This window comes from Schistocerca cancellata, chromosome 3, assembly GCF_023864275.1.
Source record: "Schistocerca cancellata isolate TAMUIC-IGC-003103 chromosome 3, iqSchCanc2.1, whole genome shotgun sequence".
Lineage (NCBI taxonomy): Eukaryota > Metazoa > Arthropoda > Insecta > Orthoptera > Acrididae > Schistocerca > Schistocerca cancellata.
In genome coordinates this window covers 777351521-777365021 of record NC_064628.1, presented here as the reverse complement: position 1 = coordinate 777365021, position 13501 = coordinate 777351521, and the positions used below count along the sequence as shown (strand labels likewise).

The following is a 13501-nucleotide window of genomic DNA, read 5'->3' as shown; positions in this document are numbered from 1 at the left end:
GTTGCGCTGTCTATTACAGGTAGCTTCCATTCGCCAACTGTGACAGCAGGTGCTAGTGGAATGGTATAGTTATCTCCCAAAATGATATTCAACATGTGTATTACAACCTCAATCGAGAGTTACTGGATATCATGTAATAGCAAGGGGCTGTGCTAGATATTGAAATATTGCCCAAGAGTTTATTCTACGAGTGTATGCACAAAATCTTATACTCGCATAGTTTATCTATTATTATTGCCTCATTGAGTTCATTTTTCGGTTTGCTGCAGTGTATTTTGTTATCCCTCCACTTCGTTCGTCTGAATTAACTGGAGTGTGATTGAGTGTACATAATAAATCGGTAGAGTACCACTTCCGAAGTTAAAAGTAGTTCAAATGGCTCTGAGCACTATGGGACTTAACTTCTAAGGTCATCAGTCCCCTAGAACTTAGACCTGCTTAAAACTAACTAACCTAAGGACATCACACACATCCATGCCCGAGGCAGGATTCGAACCTGCGACCGTAGCGGTCACGCGGTTCCAGACTGTAGCGCCTTTAACCGCTTGGCCACACCGGCCGGAACTTCCGAAGTACTTTGCCCAAAACGGAAAGGGAAGTGTACAAATCAAATGGTTCAAATGGCTCTGGGCACTATGCGACTTAACTTCTAAGGTCATCAGTCCCCTAGAACTTAGACCTGCTTAAAACTAACTAACCTAAGGACATCACACACATCCATGCCCGAGGGAGGATTCGAACATACGACCGTAGCAGCAGCGCGATTCCAGACTGAAGCGCCTTGGAGCGCTTTTTTTTTTTTTTTTTAAATCGTCTGTTTGATCGTTGCGGACGTCAGATGACATCCGTTCAAGCTCGTTGTTGATTCTTTCACTCAGTTTTTTATTACAGAGACCAACCAGCTCTCTGACCGAACACGCTGAGGTACCGTGCCGGCTAAATGATAAGATTCGCTGATGACATTGTTAATCTATCCTGTGGAAATGGAAATGAGCATTTGGCGTCATTGGTCGGGAGGCCCCTTACGGGGCACGTCCGGCCGCCTTGGTGCAGGTAAACCGCTCGGTCACACTAGCTGGCGTGTACAATTCACCTGACTCGTAATTGATCACAATGACTTAACAAAACTCTAATAAAGGGTAACGAAGAAGTAGTTCAGTTTAGATTGGTTAGCTGGGGATATGGTTCGTAAATATTCGTATTTCAATGAAACACTAATAGCATTATAAAAGAATACGTTCGCTATCCTTGGAATTTGCCTCTGAACTAATCAGTTATGATTATTTTTGAATTCAGGTAACAATCAATTACGACGCCAGTCACTGCTCGTGCAGAAGCAAGTTTTTTACTTGCGGAATCGTGAGGCCTATTATATCAGATGTCAGAACAATAAGTTTAAAGTAAAAGAATACAGTAATTGATAGAATAGTAAATGATTCAATAAATGTTGAATGCAGTAAGGTAATAATAATGCCTCACCTCAGTACACTGGCGTGACAGAAGTCAAGGGACAGCGATATGCTCCCATACAGATGGCGGTAGTATCGCGTACTCAAGGTATAAAAGGGCTGTGCTTTGGCGAAGCCTCACCTATCGCATCCGTCTCCCCTCCCCCACGCGGATCCTATATGATCTCATCCCCTTCCCCCACCTCCTCCTTTTCCTTGAAAGGCTACGGATCCTGTACACCTCCCGCAAACTCGATCCTCCTCATCCGCTTGTCTCACCCATCCTCTCCCACCCCCGCCCGCTGCCGCGCGTGTATTCCCATGTCCCACCTGGTCTCCATCTCTCCACCCTCCTCACCCTCTCCCAAGGTGGCTTCCGCCGGCTCCCCCTCTCTGATGAAGTCCTCCTCCCCTCCATCTACCCCTCCTATCAACTTTGATCCTCCCCCCCACATCCTGTGTCCTTTCCCTTAGGCACCCTCCCTCCCTTCTCTTTCCTTTTTCCCCATCCCCTCCCTCCTTCCCTCTTCCCCCGGGCTTCCCCTCCCCCTACCTCCCTCCTCCCTATCTCCCCTGCCCATGGCATCTGCTCTCCCCTCTCCCTCTCCCGCCCCCCCTCCTCCTCTCTTGGCAGGTCCCCGGACTCGTACACAGATGGTGAACATTCCCGCGCCGGAGATCAACGCCTCGTGTTCTGTGTGTGCCGTCGTTTTGTGCTTAAGTGATTCAGTGTTATTCGTTTTGTGACAATTTTCGTCTCTGTCTGTGTCGGAGTGTCTGCACAATTTTATCTAGGACTCTACGCCCGTGAACGGCACCTTGTATTTTAAACAGTGTTTGTCTCCGTTTATATGTCCACCATGTTTTTTCTTTAAATGCCATCATTTGTATATTTGTGTTCTCTGCGGCTAAAGAGCGGCGTTGTCTGCTGCTGCATGGTCTGCCTGTAATACAGGTTTCAAAATAACAATAAAGAAAAAAAAGCGAAGCTGTCATTTGTACTCGGGTGATTCATGTGAAAAGCTTTCCGAAAAAGATTTACGGCGTCATTATAGCCGCACAACGAGAATTAGCGGATTTTGGACGCGGAATAGTAGCGGGAGCTAAACGCATAGGACAGTCGATTTCGGAAATTGTTAGGAAATTTTATATTCCGAGATCCAGAGTTTCAAGATTGTGCCGAGAATAACAAATATCAGGCTTTACTTCTCACCATGGTCAACGCAGAGGTCGATGACGTTCAATTAACGACCGAGAGCAGCGGCGTTTACGCAGAGTTGTCAGTGCTGACTGACGAGCAACACTGAGTGAAATAGCCGCAGAAATCAATGTGGGACGTACGACGAACGTATCCGTTAGGCCAGTACGGCCAAATTTGGCGTTAATGGGCTGCGGCAGCAGATGACCGACGCGAGTGCCCTTTCTAACAACACATCATCGCCTGCAGCACCTCTCCTGGCTTCGTGACCATATCGGTTGGACGACCGGAAAACCGTCAGATGTCTCCCGATTTCTTTTGTAACAGCTAATGGTAGGGCTCGAGTACGACGGGGACCCAACGAAGCCATGGACCCCAGGTATCAACAAGGCACTGTGCGAGCTCGTGGCGGCTCTATAATGGTGTGGGCTGTGTTTACATGGAATGGACTGCGTCGTTTGGCCCAACTGAACCAATCATTGACTGGAAATGGTTATGTTCGGCTAGTTGGAGACCATTTGCTGCCATTAAGGGACTTGATGTTCTCAAAGAGGGACGGAATTTTTATGTATGACATTGCGCCATGCCACTGAGCCGTAATTGTTGTGGACAATTCGAGTGAATGATTTGGCCACCCATTTCCCCCGACATGATTCTCAGTGAACGTTTGTGGGACATAACCGGGAGGTCAGTCCGTGCACAAAATACTGTATGGGTAACACTTTCGCAATCATGGGCGGCTATAGAGACAGTGTGCCTCGACATTTCTGCAGGGGGGTTCCAAGAACTTGTTAAGTCCTAGTGACATCGAGTTACTGCGCTATGCTGGGCAAAAGGAGGTGCAACACGATATGAGGAGGTATCGTATGATTCTTGTCACCTCGTTGTAAAATTATTCTAATACGCAAATATTTTTTTAAATTCCCAACTATTATTCAAAAAATGTTCAAATGTGTGTGAAACCTTATGGGATTTAACTGCTAAGGTCATCAGTCCGTAAGCTTACACACTACTTAACCTAAACTATCCTAAGGACAAACACACACACCCATGCCCGAGGGAGGACTCGAACCTCCGCCGGGACCAGCCGCACAGTCCATGACTGCAGCGCCTTAGACCGCTCGGCTAATCCCCCGCTGCCCCAACTATTATTCCTTGTCATCCATTGAAATATTAATACTTTCAAATGAGCAACACATCATTATTGCAATGCTGGCATTCGGCAACTGACACACCGCTACATATAATCGCAATAAGTCGAAAACTAAATCATTGTAATTAAATATAAAGAAAAGGATTCAAATTCAGTAATTCATACGATCTTGTATAGTTATTGTGAGTATTAGCTCCAAAACTTCAGTTACCGTAATATTATTGTTATTCATATTTGGATTAATGAGTTAATTGTTTAGATACAGTCTCAAGTTTCAGACTGAGAAAAAATTAGTTTCACTGTCTGCTAACTTTAATGAATTTCATTAACGATTTAAGTCATTGTTCATAGTGTAGCGGCACCACCGTTTGGGATAGGGAAAGTTAGTTTTGTGCAATATTCTGAGCACAACTTACAGCCGGATGCGGGCCAGATTGCAGTGAGTTACTCATAGCAACAGTTGCAAAGTAGACTAGAGGCCACAGGGCTGTCAAATTGCTGAAAGAGTATACATAGCAGTTTTGCATGTCACAAATCACGGGCACAAGGAGCCCAGTGGCCAACCTAGTAAGTGACGTGAAGCGGTGCGTATGGCACAACAGAGGCGCACAGCCGCATATAAATAGGTGCGGGTTTCTAACGAGTGAGGCAGCTCTCCTGGATGGCGGGGCGTGTCACACCACCAGGTACACACAGCAGCAGATGGGGCGCAAGCGTACCAGTGCAACTGCCGGCTCCCTGACGACGCCGCAACTCCTCTGCTGTACAAGACCAACACACAGCAGTGCATACACGGGTCGCTGAGGCAGCCATTCCGCGCCATCTGTTTCGCAGACAGTGAAGTGGTGTCCTCAGTATTGTGGGACCCAGTGACGCAGATCGAGAGGAACGGGAGCACTGTAGTTGGAAACAATAACTCACTTGGAAAGCTCGGACGAGTCTTAGTATGGTGCCTTTTACCTCTTCCCACTACATTTGGTGTTGCTGCCACTAAATTTGGTGTCAGAGGTGGGATACAGGCCAATAAGACTTGGGATCCTGTTCTAGGTAATAATGGCTGGGAAAAATGATCACCACTAACTAAAACTATCTGATCAATGGGCACTAATATGAGATGTCCTTATGACGGCTTAAACTCTACAGGGGACACTTTCGGTGAGGTGTCGCTATGTAAGAGGGGGGAAAGGGAAGTCCACTCTTCCTCTACAACTGAAATCAGAGAAGGGAGTGATGTTTGATGCTGGGATCTGCAGGAATGTCGACGTTCTACATCATCCCAAAGGTATTCCCTTGGGTTCAGTCAGGTCTCAGGGCAGGCCAGACAATTTCAGGAACTTCACTGTCCAAAAACCATTAAGTCATATATGCTGCTTTATAACAGAGTGCATTGCCATGCTGGTAGAATCATGGTTGTCGTACAGTTGCTCTTCTGTATATAGTACACATTGATGTAAAATGTGTTAACGTCCTTCCACATTTCAGTATCGTTTTTAAAGCGCAGAAAGGGAACTACACTGTAACTATGGAACACACCACGTAGCTTATCACCACCTCCTTTGTACTTTATTGTTGGAATTACCCATGTCGGCCGGTAACGTTCTCCAGGCATTCGCCAAGCCCAAATCCATTCGTTGGATTGTCATAGCATATAACGTTAGTCATCACTCCAAATCACACTTTTACAATCATCTACTGTTTAGTTGCGTCGTTCGTTACACTGCCTCGCATTGTATTATCTACAGGTGGCTTAATGAGGAGTTGATCGCCCATTGTGGCGCACTCTTTGTAACTCCCTACGCAGAGTCACTGTGCTAGCTGGAATGTTGCTAGTATTTTGGAAGTCACAAATGATTCCTTCCACTGATTTCATGCCATTTTTACAACCACTCTCCGCGATGCTCGTCTGTCCGTCACCGTCAGCACACGGGATCTGTTTGGTCTCGGTTTACGGTTTCGTTCCTTCGTGCTTCCACTTCACGATGACGACACCGACAGTGGACATATGTAGCTTTACAAGGATCTAAATATCCTTGATGCAACTCTTCAAGGCACTCCGTCTTCAGGCCAGAAATGGCCGATCGGGACCATCCGACCGCTGTCTCATCCTCAACTGAGGATGCAGATTGGAGGGGCATGTGGTCAGCACATCGCTCTCCCAGTCGTTATGATAGTTTTTTTTTACCGGAGCCGCTACTATTCTGTCCAGTAGCTCTCCAATTGGCATCACGATGGTGAGTGCTCCCCGAAAAATGGCAACAGCTCATGGCAACCAGGATGGTCACCCATCCAAGTGCCGGCCACACCCGACAGCGCTTAACTTCGGTGATCTGAGGGGAACCGGTGTATCCACTGCGGCAAGGCCGTTGCCCTGATGTAACTCTTATTCACGTGATATTCGATGTCTAGTCCACGTTCGAAATCACTGAGCTCTCCTGAGCAATCAATTCTGACACACCGTGCAGCCCTTCGTAATATGCAGAGGAACTTGTATCATCCCACATTGCTGTACCAGTCGTCGGGTTTCGATTCCTGCCCACCCTATCTCCACCGGCTCGAAGCTGACCTCACTACCTTCTTTATAGATATAAAAACAGTCGGTATAAAAAAACGCAACTGACCCAAAAAAAGTGCCGCAAAAAAGTGGCCGAGTGGTTCAGGCATTGGAATGCTTATCCAATATGCTCTGCACGCATGGGTTCGGATCCCATTCTCGGCGAATATTTTTAAATACCTTTGTGGGGGGATAGCTTATATTAGGCGCATTTGGGTGACTTAGCAGACAGTGTCTCGTTCACAGACTCATCATTTCAAAAAGCTGTGGTTCGAATTCTCGTCATTTTTTTCTTAGTTTTTATTTTTTAGACGTCCGTTCCCTAGTTCTCGTCATTTTGTCATTTTGTCACATGACACTAGCCTATTACATGACAGTGGGATACATTAAACTGCGTGTATGTGTCTACATTGGGGAGCAAAATAACTGATGATGGTCGAAGTAGAGAGGATATAAAATGTAGACTAGCAACGGCAAGGAAAGCGTTTCTGAAGAAGAGACATTCGTTAACAGCGAGTATAGATTTAAGTGTCAGGAAGTCGTTTCTGAAAGTATTTGTATGGAGTGTAGCCATGTACGGAAGTGAAACATGGACGATAAATAGTTTGGACAAGAAGAGAATAGAAGCTTTCGAAATGTGGTGCTACAGATGAATGTTGAAGATTAGATGGGTAGATCACGTAACTAATGAGGAGGTATTGAATAGAATAGGGGAGAAGAGGAGTTTGTGGCACAACTTGACAAGAAGAAGGGACTGGTTGGTAGGGCATGTTCTGAGGCATCAAGGGATCACAAATTTAGCATTGGAGGGCAGCGTGGAGGGTAAAAATCGTAGAGGGAGACCAAGAGATGAATACACTAAGCAGATTCAGAAGGATGTAGGTTGCAGTAAGTACTGGGAGATGAAGAAGCTTGCACAGGATAGAGTAGCATGGAGAGCTGCATCAAACCAGTCTCAGGACTGAAGACCACAACAACAACAACAACATGTGTCTACAATCCGTGTAGGGCATAAACGTAACTGGTCTTGTCAAGTTCATGTATGGCGGCTTCCCGGTGGAGTATACAAACGAAGAATACGTCGACAAATAATGGATAGAGGTCGTCCAAGGGCTAGTCGTACTCCATAGAGGACACGATTCTTGAAACCGCTCACCAATCAACTCGGTAAAGTACCCACAATATTGCAAAGCAGTTACAGGTATTTCAAAGACTGGTTACTGAAATGTTATACACGAAGAACTACATCCATACCAGTGAGCATTATCTCAACACCAGCGGCAGCGGCCAGAAGACCACGTCGACAAGTACAGTTTTGTGAATGGCTTTTGCACCGAGTGGAAGATAATGAACATTTTATAAATAACGTGGTATGGACTGACGAATGTAGCTTCACTCGTGATGGTATTTTGAACCTCCGCAACAGCCAGGCAAAGTTTGGCATAAACCTGTGGTCTGGAACAGTGGGAGGAGTGCTTTTTGCCCTCGCCTATTGCCCGACAATTTGAATGCACCCTTGTACCATACGTTTCTTTGCAGTGCTTTGCCTGACACATAAGAAAACGTTCCAGTTGGTGTTCGGTGACAGCTATGGGTTCAGCAAGTTGGTGTACTTCCACACTTTGCAATGAATGTGCATAATTATTTAAACGAAGCGTTTCCAGTGAAACTAATTTGTCCCAGAACCTTAATCCACTAGATTTTTATTTGCGGGGACACTTAAAGAAACAAGTTTATATTACTCCACCCATGGATGTACACGATCTAATAGCTCGCGTTCATGCTGCTTCGAGATAGTGGATGCAGGTAGTAACGTCCCCTTTGGAAATTACGAATGACAGTGCTGGAAAGACTCTTACGTTATTTGATTTTCAAACAGCTGAGCAAAACTCAACGTATTCAGTTTTCTCTTTTCTTATTTTGATCATCACTAAACTGACACACAATATTTTTAGCGCAACGCAATCTGTCTTTCAATAATATCTTCAAAAGAATGGCTCCGACTAACAATAACCTTTACCTTTCATGAATCGCTTACCTCACAAAAATCTTCGGTGCTCGAACTACTGCAGTACAGCGAGCGCCAATACTGCCAGCTACATAAAAGATTCTAACTACTGAAGGCACTAACTACTGATAGGCATAGCAAATGAGATTTTGACAGAGAACAAAACAATGAATTTACCTTAATAGTGTTCAAAAGTCACCATATATATATCTTTCAGTTCATGACGTCCATCTTTGCAAGTGCCCAACGCTACGCGCTGTTCACATCCAACTGCGCAACACTACACAAGCGAATATTCCAACAGTGAGTCCAACCAGCCACGGACTGCACACAGCGCAGTCAGCGATTTCATACAGAGCACCATGTGGCGTTACCAACATATAAACCTAAACAACCTATTTCCAAGGTGTGTTGCGTAAGGTCCAGAAAAGTATGATGCAGCGATTGTGAAATGTTTGCCAACGCAAGTGGTCGCTTTGAACATCCTCTGTAAAGTGAACAGTGCTCGTACGTGTACATGTCGTTTTTTGTGAAAATAAGCCTTGAATTCTAACGTACAGAATGGGATTATTGTGCGTGGCGTGATGTGCTGTCTAGTGCAGCCTACCTATTGAGTGTTTGTACCTCAGTGGATACAGACGATGTTACTGTAGCCGCTATTGTTTCCTACCGGCTTTATTCGAGTCAAGGACGAAACAAAGTGGTTGTTTACGGCTGCAAGAAATTCTTATTACGTCTTAATGTTTAATTTTTAATTTAATTTATGGTAAGTTCCTGTGGGACCAAACTGCTGAGGTCATCGATCCCTAGGCTTAGACGCTACTTAATCTAACTTAAACAAGCTTACTGTAAGGACAACATACACCCATGCCCGAGGGAGGACTCGAATCTCCGATGGGAGGAGCCGCGCGAACCGTGGCAAGGCGCCTTGGACCTCCCGGCTACGCAGCACGGCGCTTAATGTTTAATTGAAGGTGACAGTAACAGAAAGAAATATCTACCTCTACATATATACTCCGTTAGCCACCAAACCGTGTGTGGCGGAGGGCATAATTCGCGCCAAAGTCATATTCCCCCCCTCCCACCCGCCTCACCGTTCCATTCGCGGATCGCACGAGGGAAAAACGACTGTGTGAACGCCTCAGTACGAGCTCTAATTTCCCTTACCTTTGAATGGTGATCATTGCGCGATATGAAAGTTGGTGGTAATAATATATGCTCTACATCTTCGGCGAAGATCGGATTTCGGAATTTAGTGAGCAGCCCCTTCCGTTTAGACCGTCGTCTACCTGCACATGTGTCCCACTTCAAACTTTCTATGAGATTTGCAACGCTCTCGCGATGGCTAAATGTACCAGTCACGAATCTTCCCGCTCTGCTTTGGACCTTCTCAATCTCTTGAATGAGACCCAACTGGTAAGGGTCGCAGACAGACGAACAATACTCTAAGACTGGACGAACTGACGTGTTGTAAGCAATTTCCTTTGTTGAAGAACTGCATCGCTTCAGGATTCTACCAATAAACCGCAATCTAGAGTTCGCCTTGCCCGTTAATTGCTTAATCTGATCATTCCATTTGAGATCATTTCGAATAGTCACACCCAGATACTTGACGGATGTTACCGCTTCCAAACACTGGACATTTATTTTGTACTCGTACATTATTGGGGATTTTCGCCTTGTTAAACGCAGTAGGTTACACTTACTAATATTGAGAGATAACTGCCAGTCATTACACCACGCATTTATTTTCAGCAAATCCTCATTGATTTGTTCACAACTTCCGTGTGATACTACTTTCCTGTAGACTACAGCATCATCGGCAAACAGTCTAATGCCTCTGTCAACACTATGAACCAGATCGTTTATGTAAATCGCAAAAAGCGCAAAATATTCAACAAATCGCATTGTGTATGTGTAAACTGGATACAGTTTGATGCTTTAACTGAAAAAAAAAAAAAAAGTTTGGCGCTAACACGACTCCGATGACCGCGAGTCTGCATATCCGTTCTCTGCATATCTCGTCTCACTCAGCTAAAGGGATGACTGCAGTACAGCGCAGAGCTCATGCCACCTGCTCTTGGCTCTGGGTAGTTTGTTGATTTGGAGGAAGGGACCAGACAGCGAGGTCATCGGTCCCATCGGATTAGGGAAGGATGAGGAAGGAAGTCGGCCGTGCCCTTTCTTGGCAGCACTGCATGCAATTACAGCGTTAAACCTATTGATGGGACTAGTTTTTGCTACATACACTATTCCTTGAACTAGGACGAGAAATCTCATGGTGCCCGCCAAGTGCGACTTTTATTCTGCACCCGATATTTCACAATATTCAGTTTTATGAATCTCAATGGATAATGAACATCCACTACTGGCCATTAAAATTGCTACACCACGAAGACGACGCGTTACAGACGCGAAATTTAGCCGACAGGAAGAAGATGCTGTGATATGCAAATGATTCGCTTTTCAGAGCATTCACACAAGGTTGGCGCCGGTGGCGACACCTACAACGAGCTGACATGAGGAAAGTTTCCAACCGATTTCTCATACACAAACAGCAGTTGACCGGCGTTGCCTGGTGAAACGTTGTTGTGATGCCTCGTGTAAGGAGGAGAAATGCGTACCATCACGTTTCCGACTTTGATAAAGGTGGGATTGAAGCCTATCGCAATTGCGGTTTATCGTATCGCGACATTGCTGCTCGCGTTGGTCGAGATCCAATGACTGTTAGCAGAATATGGAATCGATGGGTTCAGAAGGGTAATACGGAACGCCGTGCTGGGTCCCAACGGCCTCGTATCACTAGCAGTCGAGATGACAGGCATGGCTGTAACGGATCGTGCAGCCACGTCTCGATCCCTGAGTCAACAGAAGGGGATGTTTGCAGGACAAGAAATATCTGCACGACAGTTCGTCGACGTATACAGCAGCATGGACTATCAGCTCGGAGACCATGGCTGCGGTTGCCCTTGACGTTGCATCACAGACAGGAGCGCCTGCGATGGTGTACTTAACGACGCACCAGGGTGCATGAATGGCAAAACGTCATTTTTTCAGATGATTCCAGGAACTGTTTACAGCATCATCATTGTCGCATTCTGTGTATTACCCGGCGTGATGGTATGGGGTGCCATTGGTTACAAGTCTCGTTCACCTCTCGTTCGCATTGACGGCACTTTGAACAGTGGACGTTACATTTCAGATGTGTTACGGCCCGTGGCTATACCCTTAATTCGATCCCTGCGAAACCCTACATTTCAGCAGGATAACGCACGACCGCACGTTTCAGGTCCTGTACAGACGTTACTGGACACAGAAAATGTTTGGCTGCTGCCCTGGCTAGCACATTCTCCATATCTCTCACCAATTGAATACGTCTGGTCAATGGTGGCCGAGCAACTGGCTCGTCACAATACACCAGTCACCACTCTTGATGAACTGTGGTATCGTGTTGAAGCTGCATGGGCAGCTGTACCTGTACACGCCATGCAAGCTCTGTTTGACTTAATGCCCAGGCGTATCAAGGCCGTTATTACGGCCAGGGGTGGTTGTTCTGGGTACTAATTTCTCAGGATCTATGCACCCCAATTGCGTGAAAATGTAATCACATGTCAGTTCTAGTATAATATATTTGTCCAATGAATACCCGTTTATCATCTGAATTTCTTCTTGGTGTAGCAATTTTAATGGCCAGTAGTGTAGTTACATGTGTGATAAAAAAAAAAATCGACGCAATAGCAAACTTTCCGTGGGATGTTTGTAATGTGGCAGGTTGTTAGGTACTCGGTGAGGTCAGAGCGGCAGGCCACTGTGGTGAGCAGTGCACTGGTTGCAGGCGCTGCTGTCGCTGGTGCAGCGGCTGGGCGCCCGCCAGCTGGTGGCGGTGCGGGCGGCGGACGCGACAGCTGCGCGCCAGGCTGAGGACCTGCTGGCAGCCGCCAAGGCTGCCAACATCTGCGTGCTGCGGCCGCCGCTCGACACCACAGGACTCTCCGCGCTACACGGTACGGACCAGCTGGTAGAAGCGTCTTACAACTCAGTGTGTCTGTTCTAAGTAGGTAGGTCGCAAATGGCGAAGGTGAGGGGACGGAGTCACGTACAGAGAGTGATAGACACAATCTGTGTATTGTATGTTGCAACGTTCATATGCTATACATCTGAAAAGTTCTGTGCATCCACAACAACTCTGGTCCCACATTACTTGTCCATGTAGTTTCTAAATCCCCATCATCTCTAGATTACCCTTTGGCGTCCTCATTTACCGACCTTCCTCACACCTAGTCCAACCAGCCAACCTCTAGTATATCCAAAGCACTTTTAAACAAGCCCGAAAGAACAGATACCATCTTCATATATAGTTAAGGCTCACCGGCCATTTCATGCGGATGCACAAACAGTGCCCGAACTCTTACGGGAATCGGCAGTAAAGCCGCGAGTAATGAGTATAATGGGCAGGGCACTTTGAATATACTGCGGAGGAATAAGTTGCGAATGTGGGTCTCACGGGAGGCGTGTCAGAGATATGTCCCTGCACTCGCACTATCCTCTGTGTCCTCGCTGGCTCAGATGGATAGAGCGCCTGCCATGTAAGCAGGAGATCTCGGGTTCGAGACCCAGTCGGGGCACACATTTTCAACGGTCCCCATTGACTTATATCAACGCCAGTATGCAGCTAGGGGTATTCATTTCATTGGAATTTAAACAATGTTCCAAATTGCAATATCCACCGTAGTATAACACGAGAGACTTGTCCTATCTAACTTACTCCAGACGTATAACACTAAGCTCCTTTTCCACAAAATGTGAAATGACTGTCTTCATGAAGCCCATTTTAAGATACACCATTCAAGGAACTGTCTATCATCTAATGTCATAACTGAAGATTTAATCCGTCTTGTCGAAACTGTCATTCAAAATATTCACTCCTTCGACTGACCTCATCTCCTTCTCCAAACCACTTGACTGTTCGTTCGATATTTCATTCAAATGTCATCAACAAAAAATCCCAGATCCATTACAATTGCCGGCCGCTGTGGCCGACCGGTTTTAGGCACTTCAATCTGGAACCGCACGACAGCTACGGTCGCAGTTTCGAATCCTGCCTCTGGCATGGATCTGTGTGATATCCTTAGGTTAGTTAGGT

At 46.1% G+C, this 13501-nt stretch overlaps 1 pseudogene; it reads right to left on the bottom strand.

Moving 5' to 3' along the window:
- Positions 1-6049: 6049 nt before the first annotated feature.
- LOC126177549 (5S ribosomal RNA) lies at positions 6050-6167 on the bottom strand (annotated as a pseudogene).
- Positions 6168-13501: the final 7334 nt, after the last annotated feature.